The sequence below is a fragment of the Gopherus flavomarginatus genome, chromosome 1, assembly GCF_025201925.1.
Source record: "Gopherus flavomarginatus isolate rGopFla2 chromosome 1, rGopFla2.mat.asm, whole genome shotgun sequence".
NCBI lineage: Eukaryota > Metazoa > Chordata > Testudines > Testudinidae > Gopherus > Gopherus flavomarginatus.
In genome coordinates this window covers 252733304-252747042 of record NC_066617.1, presented here as the reverse complement: position 1 = coordinate 252747042, position 13739 = coordinate 252733304, and the positions used below count along the sequence as shown (strand labels likewise).

General features: G+C 42.3%; 1 protein-coding gene across 1 annotated transcript in view; it reads right to left on the bottom strand.

Annotated features, from left to right (window-relative positions):
- IL18RAP (interleukin 18 receptor accessory protein) overlaps positions 1-4644 on the bottom strand; it is a 34130-nt gene extending 29486 nt beyond the window's left edge. Inside the window, exon 1 of the mRNA XM_050922040.1 lies at positions 4508-4644. The gene's annotated coding sequence lies outside the window, so the exon portion shown is untranslated. The remainder of the gene's footprint in view (positions 1-4507) is intronic.
- Between the last annotated feature and the right edge of the window lie 9095 nt (positions 4645-13739).

Sequence of the window (13739 nt, the reverse complement as noted above, 5' to 3'; positions counted from 1 at the left end):
CCTTACATACTACAGACGTCAAGCTAACAGACCTATAATTACCTGGATCACTTTTATTCCCTTTCTTAAAAATAGGAACTACATTAGCAATCCTCCAGTCATACGGCACAACCCCCGAGTTTATCGATTGCTTAAAAATTCTCGCTAACGGGCTCGCAATTTCACGCTCCAGTTCCTTTAATATCCTCGGATGGAGATTGTCCGGGCCCTCCGACTTCATCCCATTGAGCTGTTCAAGTATGGCCTCTACCTCAGGTGCGGTAATATCCACTTCCATATCCACATTCCCATTTATCATCCCTCTATCATCGCTAGACTCCTCACTAGTCTTATTAAAAACTGAGGCAAAGTACTTGTTTAGATGTTGGGCCATGCCTAGGTTATCCTTAACCTCCATTCCATCCTCAGTATATAGCGGCCCCACTTCTTCTTTCTTTGTTTTCTTCTTATTTATGTGGCTGTAGAACCTTTTACTATTGGTTTTGATTCCCTTTGCAAGGTCCAGTTCAATGCGGCTTTTAGCCTTCCTCAACTTTATCCCTACATGTTCTAACCTCACCAAGGTAGCTTTCCTTACTGATCCTGCCTTTCTTCCACTCCCTGTAAGCTTTCTGTTTTTGTCTAATCCCCTCTCTGAGTTGCTTGCTCATCCAGTTTGGCCTACAACTCCTGCCCATGGTTTTTTTCCCCTTTCTTGGGATGCAGGCTTCCGACAGTCTCCGCAGCTGCGACTTAAAGTAATTCCAGGCCTCCTCCACATTTAAATCCACTAGTTCCTCCGTCCAATCCACTTCCCTAACTAATTTCCTTAACTCTTTAAAATTAGCCCAGTTAATTCATTTGATTAACTAAAAAAATTAATCACAATTTAAAAAATTGTGATTAATCACAGTTTTAATTGCACTGTTAAACAATGGAATACCAATTGAAATTTCTTAAATATTTTTGGATGTTTTTCTACATTTTCAAATATATTGATTTCAATTACAACACAGAACACAAAACGTACGGTGCTCACTTTATAATATTTTTATTACAGATATTTGCACTGTAAAAATGATAAAAAAAATAATATGTTTCAATTCACCTCATACAAGTACGTAGTGCAATCACTTTATCGTGAATGTGCAATTTATAAATGTAGATTTTTTTTTGGTTACTTAGCTGCACTCAAAAACAAAACAATGTAAAACTTTAGAATCTACAAATCCACTCAGTTCTACTTCTTGTTCAGCCAATCACTCAGATAAACGAGTGTGTTTACATTTACGGGAGATAATGCTGCCCACTTCTTATTTACAATGTCACCAGAAAGTGAGAACAAGTGTTCACATGGCACTTTTTAGCCGGCATTGCAAAGTATTTACGTGCCAGATATGTTAAACATTCATATGCCCCTTCATGCTTCTGCCTCCATTCCAGAGGACATGCTTCCATGCAGAAGATGCTCATTAAAAGAATAACATGTTAATTAAATTTGTGACCGAACTCCTGGGGGAAGAATTGTATGTCTCCTGCTCTGTTTTACCTGCATTCTGCCATATATTTCATGTTATAGCAGACTTGGATGATGTTCCAGAACATGTTTGTTTTAAGAACACTTTCACAGCAGATTTGACAAAATGCAAAGAAGGTACCGGTGTGAGATTTCTAAACATAGCTTTTGCACTCGACCCAAGGTTTGAGAATCTGAAGTCTCTTCCAAAATCTGAGAGGGATGAGGTGTGGAGAATGCTTTTAGACGTCTTAAAAGAGCAAAACTACAATGTGGAAACTACAAAATATGAACCATCAAAAAAGAAAATCAACCTTCTGCTGGTGGCATCTGACTCAGATGATGAAAATGAACATGCATCGATCCACACTGTTTTGGATCATTATACAGCAGAACCCATCATCAGCATGGACACATGTCCTCTGGAATAATGGTCAAAGCATGAAGGGGCATATGAATCTTTAACGCATCTGGCACATAAATATCTTGCGACGCCAGCTACAACAGTGCCATGCAAATGTCTGTTCTCACTTTCAGGTGACATAAACAAGAAGCAGACAGCACTATCTCCCACAAATATAAACAAACATGTTTGTCTTAGCGATTGGCTGAACAAGATATAGGACTGAGTGGATTTGTAGGCTCTAAAGTTTTACACTCTTCTTTTTAAAAGCAGTTTTTTTTGTACATAATTCTATATTTGTAAGTTCGTGATAAAGAGATTGCACTACAGTACTTGTATTAGGTGAATTGAAAAAATGCCTTTTCTCTTGTTTTTTTACGAGGCAAATGTTTGTAATCAAAAATAAATATAAAGTGAGCACTGTACACTTTGTATTCTAGTGTTGTAATTGTAGTCAATATATTTGAAAATGTTGTAAACATCCAAAATATTTAAAGAAATGGTATTCTATTATTGTTTAATAGCACAATTAATTGTGTGATTAATAGCAATTAATTTTTTTAATCGCTTGAAAGCCTTAATAAAAATGGTAAACAGCATTTCCCCCCAAGTGATTGTGTCTTTTAAAAAATTGATATGTGCCATGTTTTGGTCATGCAGAGCATTTTGTGCAGATCCATGGTGGACCATATACACATACTGTAAACTTTAATTAAAACAAGTTGTATAGGGAGTGATAGATGTAGAGCCATATTTTCAAAAGCATTTGTGCATGCAGTTAGCCTGATAGCCCCCCCAAAGGGTGAATTAGGCACTAATTAGACACTTGTGGGTCAGATCTTCAACTGATGTAAATCATTGTAGCTCCATTGAAGTCAATTGAGTTGTCAGTTTACAGCAACCTCTGTTTTCATTCAGTCCCACCTCTTACCCAGCCTCTCCTAAGAGGCTTTAGACCACAGTTTTGCTAGAATTGCACCTATGTGCAAATTAAATTCCCATCTCATTTATATGTCCCAGATGACTGTTTTGCGTCCATCTGATCAAATGATTTAGATGACTAATAAAGTGACTTTTTGGTTTGTAAATTAATGTAGCCTCCTTCCTAGGCTAATTCTGGGCTAGCACAGCCTTCCAAGCAGTGTGAGTTATCTGCACCAACAAAGAAGCACAGATTTGCAGCAGGAACAGAGTTTCCAATAGCCATTGCAGATATAATGTAAAAAAACCCCAAACATGTTCTCATAGTTGCGGCTATAATTCTACCAAGCGAGCCAGTTGTTCAGTGTGACATTCAGCATAATAATTAATAACATTTTTAGCATGAATACGGTGTCTACCTCTGCTGTGCCTAGGCATCATACAAGGCTTGGACTGAGCTATTCAGCTTCTCAGTACAGCTGATCAAACACTGTGCATTAGCTACCCTTGAACTGGGTGAACTTCGGCTATATAAACTGGTTTTGAACCCCTTCATCAGCCCACCAAGTGACACTGCACTTGCAAAGCTGTGTATCAGGCTCTGACTCACACTCAAGAAAAATCCCTGGGTGAGTTTTTTGAGCTGTGGGCACATTATGCAAATCAGGTCCCACTCACACAAGCAGAGGGATGTACGTCACCCAGTTTATTTTACATCAGCGACATTAATGAACATACTTCCATTTTGCAGCTTTTGGGGCAACTATTCTACACAGAGAGGTGATCTGCAGTCACATGCCAGAAACTGAAAAAGGCTTTCTATTTGTCTTTATTCCTGACAAATATGGTTCTCATTTCCCTCCTGTCTTTTGATACTAAATTAGCACCTGCTCATCTTGCCCTTTTCTCATGGATTTTAAAATCATCATGAAGCTGCCATTCCGGGGGTCTTGGGATACTCTGAATCAGGAGGCAGGGCTGCCTTTGTTTTATGCTGTATTAATTCAAAAGACAGCCATCCCAGTGCCAGAAAGTGCAGCAGAAAAGCATTTGGACCATGGTTAGGTCAAAACTTCATGTGAGGACGTCCCATACTGTATTTGTCATTTCTAAGTCAATGGTACTTTTTCTGTATTTTGGGTAAAATCATAACCAGGACACTCTTTTGATGTGTATCTTAACCATCACACACACACATGCACCCATACCAAATTTCCAGTAACCAAAAGACATTCATTCCTTCCACCAGGTTCCTCCTCCTAACAGCCAATATCCAGCCCCCTTCTTATGGGGAGGAAGGTCTCTCTTGCTGACCTGCTGAGAAGGCAGCGAGGAAGAAATCATACACTCTCTAACACTTTTGTCCAAAGCCAGATTTAGCATTTTTGGGGTGGGCCTGGGAGTCAGCTAACAAAGCCTACACATTGCAAAGAAAACAGATGCATTTTCACCACAATCACACCACTTGACAGGAGGCTGGTTTGAGGAGCTTGGGGAAGGGTCAGCAGGATGATTCTTTGAGATACACAATATTAATCAGTTAACTTTGGGAGGTGTGTCAGGAAGAGACTGAAGTCTCTTGCTGCTGAAGTACAGCCCAGCCGTTTGTTCCTTTCACTGCTACCTATTGGTTTGCATTAATTTCTAATTCGAGGCTGTCTTCACAAGGGAAGGGGCCAGAGACTTACCTTTATTAAAAATAAATAAATAAAAACTGAGATTCTTCTTCACTTTGCCTGTTTCCCCAGATCACAGGAGTCCATCACCAAAGTCTTCATGAGGTCCAGAGGCTAATTCTGCTTCTGCCACATCTGGCTAGATAAAGCTTTCCAAGGACAATGGGCTAAATAACTAGACTGAGAAGCATAAGCATCTAAATTAATGAAGAAAATCATAGACCATTCATGATTAAAACAACTTAATACATTATCTTGTCTATTGCCCTGTCAGTACAGGTTGCTTGCAGGTGAAACTTCCTATGGAAAAATAATCCCATCACTTGAATGAGAATTTGGAGAGAAGCATGAAGCAATGCTGAAGTTTCAGCATTCATGGAGATAACTTGGTGGAACGTACTTAGAGCTGGTTGAAAAAATATGTATTTTTAAATTCTACAGACAAAAAAAAAGACATTTCTCATGAAAATTTTCATGAAATATACTTATACATTTCAACCATCTCTAAATGTATTAATTTCATCTCCTTTATAACATTGCCTCTGGAGAGCGCCCTTCAGAGACTGCATGCCCTGCCGTACAATGATGGATTGCATTTGAAAGCAATTAGCAATTGGGCTGCATTACCCTTTGTTCTAGTATTCTAGAATCCAGAGTACACAAGTCCTGTCCTCCCACCTCCTGAAACTGTGCATCTGGTTCCTCTCTTTCCACCAGCCTGAGTGAAAACAGAATCCAGTCCTCTCTCTGCTGGGGATTTGTATTAGTATGGTTTGAAAATAGTAACCAGGGAATACAGGGGATTGACTCTTGGTTCTCACACGGCATGTGGAGGTTCTTACTTGCACTTTGATTCATACCTTTACAAAATGTTACATTTTTACTCTTGGAGCTCAGCTCAGAAAGAATGGTCCATTTAGGCAGTATTTAAGTCCCTTCTCAATTAATGCTCCTGAGGATTATTATTGCTACCTAGTCTCTCAAAGACAGAGTCTTCAGGACAACGGAGGAGAAAAAGAGCATACTTACCAATGCATTGCCTCTGTGGATCCATGAAGATCCAGCTACTCGGGTGGTTTAAATGAGATGCCAGAGAGAGAGAGAGGAACCAGGGGGCAATTAGGAAGGTGAGGCTTTTCTAGTCTAGGTTCTAGGGTACTGGAACAGATGGGCTTGTATGCATTCCCGTAATGGCTAACTATTTTGAAGTGGGTTCTGTTCCTGCATGGCAGTCAGGGCCGTCCTTAGGCATAGGCAGAATAGGCAGCGGCGTAGGGCCTCACTCTCCCTGGGGGCACCACTCTCCAGGCAGCCTAGACAGTGTAGAAGCAGGGCTGCTGGGTCCTAGAGAGAGCCGAATGCAGCACAGTCTGAGGGAGGGGACTGGCTGCTGGGGTCTCTGGGAAGGGGAGGGGGTAAGGGTTGGGAAAGGAGCTCACCTCCCCTCCGCCCCACGGAGCACCTCCTCCTTTCACCCTCCTCCCCAGGAGCACCCCTCCGTCAAGGCTGGGTTGAGTGAGGTGCTGGGGGGGGGAGGGGAGGCTGGCTGGCTGCGCGCTGAGGAATGAAAGTGAAAGTAACTCACTTCCCTAGCAGTGAGCCAGGATTGGAATGTCACACAGGGCTTGGCTGGGGTTAGCCAGATGTGTGAAAAATCAGGATAGGGGATTGGGGTAGGGTGAGCAGATATCCCTATTTTATAGGGACAGTCCCAATTTTGGGGTCTTTTTCTTATATAGGCTCCTTTTACCCCCCTACCCACCCATCCCTGTCCTGATTTTACACACTTTCTGTCTGGTCACTCTAGGTGAGGGTAATTGGTGCCTATATAAGACAAAGCCCCAAATATCGGGACTGGCCCTATAAAATCAGGACATCTGGATCTGGCCACCCTAGCTGGGGAGCGCCTCTTCCCCGGGCTGGCAGCTGCCAGCGATCCATCTCATCCGGGGGGAGCTGCACAGGGCAGGACGAGCTGCTGTGGCTCCATGGGTGCCCCGTCTCTGAGATCAGATACTGTGCTAACTTCACCATGGTCTGTTGAGCTGGCGGCGGTGCCCATTGGCGTGTGATTGGACCTGAGGGTTTGCTGCTGCTGTTGGCACTCTGCACCCCAAGAGGTAGATTTTGGGGTCCTGCAGTTTTCCACCTATCTCCTCCTCTACTGCAGCTGTTGGACCAGCAGGCTGGGGGGTGAGCCAAGCATGAAAGCAGTACTGTGTTGCCATTTAGATTGTCATTTAACAACTTTGTTTGCCAAAAATTCTTGCTAACAATCCTGAATCCAATTTCAATATTTTTTTTTAAAAAATCAATATCTTAGCCAAAAACAGAAAATTAAGTTGTTGACAATTATTAGTGACAGGTTTGGTTTGAGGCAGGGAGTGAGTCAGTTTTCATCAGAGAAACAAAAAATGTTGACTGACTTTCCTATAGCCTGTTACTCCTGATAAGAGCCCTCCAACAACTGTAATATGCTCATCTCCTTACTAGTGTATAAAACAGGGGTCGACAACCTACGGCACACGTGTCAAAGGTGGCAGGTGAGCTGATTTTTGATGGTATGCAGCAGCAGGCTGAGCGGCTCAGCCCATCACTGCTCTGGGGTTCCGGCTGCTGCCCTATTGCCAGCTGGAAAACCAGCCATCGGCCCCACTCAGCACCTACTGCTGGCCTGGGGACCCCCAAGGAACCCCAGGCTGGCAGTGGGCTGAGCAGGCCAGTTGAACCACTCAACCTGCTGTCAGCCTGGGGTTCCATTCACTCAGCCGGCAGCGGGCTGAGTGGGCTGGTGGTGGGCTGAGCAGGGCCGGTGAGGGGTTGAGTGGCTCAGTCTGCTGCCAGTCTGGGGTGCCAGCAGCACTCAGCCTACTGCTACTCCGGGGTTCCGGCTGCCGGCCCCTTGCCAGTCAGGAGCTCCGCCGCCAGCCCCACTCTTCCTCCTGCCAGCCTGGGTGAGCAGAATCCCAGGCTGGTAGCGGGCTGAGGGGGGGTTGGCGGCCGGGATCCTGGCTGGCAGGAGTTGGTGGTCAGAACCCCAGACCAGCAGCGGGCTGAGCAGGGCCTGGGATCCTTGTCTAGGGTTCCAGCCACCAGCCCACTGCCGGTTTGGGGTTTCATTTACTCAGCTGGCAGTGGCCTGAGCAGGACCGGTGGCCAAGACCTCAGATAATAACAATAGTTTATTTATATAATATAGACATAGAGAGAAACCTTCTACAAACATTAAAATTTATTACTGGCACGAGAAACCTTAAATTACAGTGAACTTGGCACACCACTTCTGAAAGGTTGCTGACCCCTGGTATAGAGAGACCATATGTTGTACTAAGATTCTCCTGCTTTTTTTTTTCCCTGTAAGTCAGTATAACTTTTGCCAGCCCAGAAGTTGGGCAGCCAATGTTTTACGTTTTCACAATGTTTTCTCCAACTTTCATAAAGTAAATACATAGTTAATATGAGTTAAAAAGGCCAGGAACACTTCTTTATGAAGAATCTGTACAGCAGATCATGCCCATAGATGATCCAGAAAAGAAATTTGAGGTTTAATTTTTTAATGTTGTGATGGATAAAGCAGTATCTGCTGTTGATGAAAGGTTTAATACCTTGCAAGTACACCATGAACAGTTTGGATTGTTGTATGACATAACTAAATTCAACGAAATAGGAAAACAAGAGCAACTAATGACAAAGTGCAAGAATCTAGAAAGCCTCCTGAAGCATGGTGATACTTTTGATTTAATTGGACTTGAACTGTACAAAGAATTGAGTACACTGTCATCAATGTTGCCACATGCAAAATCGGTGATGGACATTGTACAGTTTATTCATACCCGCAAACTTGTTGACATATATCCTAATGTGTACATTGCCACTCATATTCTACTGACAATTACTGTAACAGTAGCATCAGGAGAACGGAGTTTCTCAAAACTAAAGCTCATTAAAAACTATCTCCGCTCTACAATGAGTCAGGAACGCTTGACTGGTCTTGCTATTCTTGCGATCGAACAAGACACGACTTTGTCTTTGTCATATGTTGACATTATTACTGATTTTGCAGCCAAAAAAGCCAGAAAGATTGCTTTTAATTAAAAACAAATCTTTGTTTCTTCATATAAATTTCCAATAAAATTTTGATAAATTAAAAAAAATATATTATTTGCATCAGTCTGTCATATCAGAATTTTTTCTATAGTGCTGCTTCTTTAGTGCTAGTCCATCAGCATTACAGTGTGCTTAATTAAGTTAAACTGGTTTTAATAATGTGAATGTGGCAAGTTTTCCAATACTATAAGCTTATGTTTGTGTTGCTAAGAGCAGATCAGGCACAGGGGCACCAGTTTAATAATCTCGCCTAAGGCACCATAAATCCTAAGGCCGGCCCTGATGGCAGTGCACACAGACTCATAGTGGTGATCTGAGTGCAGGGGACAAAGTAAGCAACCTCTTTTTATCAATCCATCCTTTTTATGCAGAGCTAGTGTTCTCTGGATATGTAGTGAATATTCACTGTAAGGGGAAAAATTTCCCTACTTCAGTTCACTGAGAAGAAAACAAACTTTCTTACCCACCAGCCAAGATACTGATTCAATTTGTGGAGAGCCTTTCAGATACAAAATAATTATCACAATCTTATCTTAATTTCCTGTGGTAAAGGAATGAAGGCAAAAAGTGAATGAAGCATATTACCCTACCAGTATTTCAGATCTTCAAGGTTTCTTGCAGTATAATAGCAAGCCTATGTACACTACATATTGTTTATTTATATAGCATCTTTGATCCAAAGAAATGACAATCCAGTTCATGAGAGATTCAGTGTCAGGATAGCCCTTGAAGATCTAGTGCAGAGAGTTTATTGTCCTGAGTCTGATCTCACTCATTTACAGCAGCTTCACATCAGTGCAGTGCCACTGACTTCAAGAGAGTCACTCCTGATGCACATTGATGTAAAGTAGAGCAGAATCAGATGTGAAGTGCAAGAAGGTGATTGACAATAGCAACATAGAGAAGAGAAAAACCAGATACATCCGTGAAAGAAGCAAAAACTAGACAATGTTGCAAAACAACTTACTAAAATATACTTACTTCCATAGTTGCATAAGCACTGAAGATATATATATATATAATTAAAATAAAACCAACCAGCCAATAAAGTAGACAAAAGCAGGAGGGAAGACAGTGTTTGGAAATAGCAGTTAAAAACCTTACTTGAAAGAAGTAATATCTAAAAATCTTACCTGCACATCCTACCATGCATGATAAAAATTGTGGTTAGCTCTAGCTGTGAATCTGTTTCCTTTACAGGAATTTCCTTTACCTCAAAGTCATCATCCCTTCCTTTCTCAACTTAGTTGTAAAATGTTCAGACTCAATTTCCTGCTAGTTTTCTCGTAAAAACAGAACAAAAACTGTGTAACCTTTTGATGAAAGACAACAGCCTGTTATTTCTTTAAAATCTATCGTTAGCCACACAAAAAGCTTATGGGCTATTTTGTTTCATTTCACAGCAGGAAGAACAAACAAAGTTTTTCGGGGGGTGAGGTTTGCCAAAATGCTGATAATGTTTCATAAAATTTACTTTATAAAATAATCTGTTTCTAAAGTTCCAAAGTTTCAATATATAAAAGATTAGCATGCTCATATGATTAAACATATCTGTCAGCAAAATAGGTACATTTTTTTAACCAACTTCAAACTGCTGGATCCCATTGTGACACTGGCAGATCAAGTACCAGCTCATGCCAAGGCCCCTAAGCTTCAATGAACATTGACAAATGAATAGCTGGAAACCAGCATGGCTCACTTGTGTGTTAAAATAGGTGGTAAGTTTATGAGAAAGCATTTAGTGTTTGGACTTTATGAAATGTTTGTGAGTTACTACATGCATTAATCTCATGTAATATCTGTATCCCATGTTATAAGGGATATAGAATATTAAACCAATATTTTAATGTTTGTTCTGTCTTTTTAAAAGTATTTGCTGTTAAACTGGACACCACACACCCCGCCCAGGCAGGAGAGAAGCATTAAGAAGTGTGAAATACTAGTTTACCACAAGAGGTGCCATCCCCTGACCAACAAAAAAAGCCCATAGACACCACGTGAACTATTTGGCACATCAGTTGTCGAGCCACTTTGTTGATTGCTCCCCCCACACCCACGAAGAAGGAAAGTGCACAAAAACTCGTCCCATCACCGTTTGAACTCTGGAGGAAGAGAATAAAAATCCCTGACCAGAAGGAACTGTATCACTGTGCTGCTTGGAGTTTGGAGTGGGCAATATTTCTAACCTTAAGCAAGGAATCCTCAAGCTGCTTAGCTTGGGTTAACCTTAAGGCCATACAGAGCTTGCATATCACAGTAACTTCTATTACTTTTGAAACTTAAGACTAACTCATTTGTGTATGCATGTTTATCTATTTTAGTCTTTTAAATAACTCTTTCCTAGTTAATAAATCTTTGGTTACTTTATTACAGGATGGGCTGCAAGCATTGTCTGTGGTGAGAGATCTAGAGTACAATTGACCTCAGGTAAATGACTGGTCCTTTAACACAGGGAAGCACAGGCACCAACTCCATGGGTGCTCTGGGGTTCAAACACCCACAGGAAAAAAATAGGAGGTGCTCAGCACCCACCAGCCACAGCTGTTTGGCAGGGCCACCAATGAGCTGCCGATCTGCTATTTGGTGGCCGGCAGGAGGCGCTCGGGGAAGGAGGCAGAGCGGGGGCAGAATGAGCCGAGGTGAGGGCAGGGCCTCCGGGGGAGGAGGCAGAGTAGGGGCAGGAAGAGGTGGAGCAAGGGTGAGCCTCGGGGAGGAGAGGGGCCTCTGGGCACAGTAGGGTGGAGCACCCAGGGGAAAAATAAAAGTCAGCCCCAGGGCTGGGAGTAATGTGAATATTGTATTTTTCATGTAAGGGAACATCTAATCACAAAGGCAGGCATTCCTGGGTGGCAAGATAGACTGTCTGTGACTCCATGGTAAGGGGGTTGTAGTGCTTGAGGCATTCATACTTGATACTTAGTTGGTGAAATCTAAGTATAGAACTCACAGACAGTTTGGGGTTTGTGCCTTCCTTCTTCATAGTCTGCCCTGAGGTTGGCACCCACGTTTCACGAGCCACTCTAGACAGCCTGACACCCACTCCTCAATATAGCAGTATATGCCATATTTCTTGAGTCATATTTTCTGTGCCATAAATCCTGGTCTACCAGATCCTGCTCTGACCTGTTCTCTCCCTTCCAGTAAGGCATATTGATAGCACATAGGCCTGGCCCTGAACACCCTTCATACAACTTCATTGGCTTCCGTGTGGCTCCATATGGGTCCAGAGGTCCAGCCGAATGAACTCGTCTATCAAAAACATTAGGAAAGAGGACATATGCACCTCTTTCTCACTGCCACAATGGCTTCCCTGGCTGTTGGATGCACATTTTGCTCAGGATCTTGCCATCATGAGGAGTAAAATATGGACTTTTTGCTCTAAGAGGGTTAAAAAGTCAGTCCAATATTGCCATAGATTTACACACACACACACACTTTCCCATGGCCAATGGCCAAGATTAGGGCTCAGTCCTGCAAGGTACTGAACACTTTTTGGAAAATGCTGAGCGTCCTCCATTGCAGTCAATGAGGGTTTGGTGGGGTGCAGCACTTCACAGGAGGTCTGCTGCACTTTGCAGAACTGACCCCTCAGACAGTCAAAGATGGGGGGGGGGCATTTTGTTTTGTTATTTTACTTTTTTATTATTATTATTCTTAGTGCTCATCTACAATATGCCTGGCATCTGTGAAAAGGTTTATGCTGTAGGCAACAGGAGGTTGATTGCTGCCTCTTTAGTTTTATTAAATTAAAAAATTACTCCTTTAAAAGTAAAGCTTTCCGATTATTCAAACAATCTCTTTTCAGCACTTTACAAGGATCCTTACTGATCACCTGTACTGATTCTCAAAGCTTATAAACAAATGGTTCACTGCAAACTACTGGTGCTCAAAACCCTACAAGTGAAAATTAGTCCTATCAACACAAGGACAGCCATAATAAGTCAAAAGCATCTGATTATTATTTTTTATGTTCAAGAAAAACATATCTGCCCCTCCCACCAAGATCAGAGCCCCATTGTGCTAGGCACGGTACATACAAATAGTAAGAAGAGACAGTCCCTGCCCCAATGTGCTTGCAATCTAAAAAGACATAACAGACGTAGGTTGGGGGAAAGGAATGTAATAGTTATCCTCCTTTAATAAATGGAGAACTGAGGCATGGAAAGATCAAGTGACTTGCCCTAGCTCACAACAGAACTCTGAACAGGAACTGAAGCCAGGTATTATTAGCCTAAAGCCAGCACCTCGATCACAAGGCCATTCTTCCTCTCTAGCACTTGGTTCTAGTTCTGGGCTCTTTCATTCCTTAATTTTATGGTCATTCACACTTGTCAGAAACGTGTACATTGAAACGCTTCTCTACGATGACCCCCCCAAACTTTCCTCTTTACCAGCCGACACACAGGTCAGGTCAACAAACACCATCTAAAAGCAAAGCCATGTCTCACTCCCTCCTTGGGGCATGAATTCCTGAGGAACTATGGAGCACAACATGGACAAGAGTAGTCAAGCCATGGCTGATACCATCGCATGCAATGGATATCCCCCCACCCACAATACACACTTTTACACGGTAAGTGTAATAATCTCCAAATAATGTATTTGTTACATTCCAACGTATAGGAAAGAACAGTCCAAAACTCAAACCCTGATCCCTTTGAATATTAGCCACGAAGGTCACATTTGAGCTGCACCAGGCCCTAGAGATTTGATTCTACAACAGATCTAAGGCTGGAAACAGGGCTGGATTTACACCTTAGGTGCTCCTAGGCACAGCATCTTCAGTGCCCCCCATGCCTACAGCCAACATTTGTGTTTTCCATAAAAAAATGAAACTTTTAGCCGATTTTTAACTTTTAGGCACCCCTAGAATGCTGGCACCCTTAGAATGCTGGCACCCCTAGAATGCTGGCACATGCCTACTATGCCTAATTAGAAATCCGGCCCCGGTTGGAAAGGACCTGGTTTTTTATGGTACCAGTTCAGACACAGTGGAAGTCTTGGGAAGGCAGGCCTCATAGAGTTCTGGATCAAAGCTTATCACAAGATCAGCTGATCTAATGAGATTTCCATCATTTTACCTCAAAATCTTATCAGATTTCAATAATGTCAAATCCAAACCCAAGCCTTAGCTTCC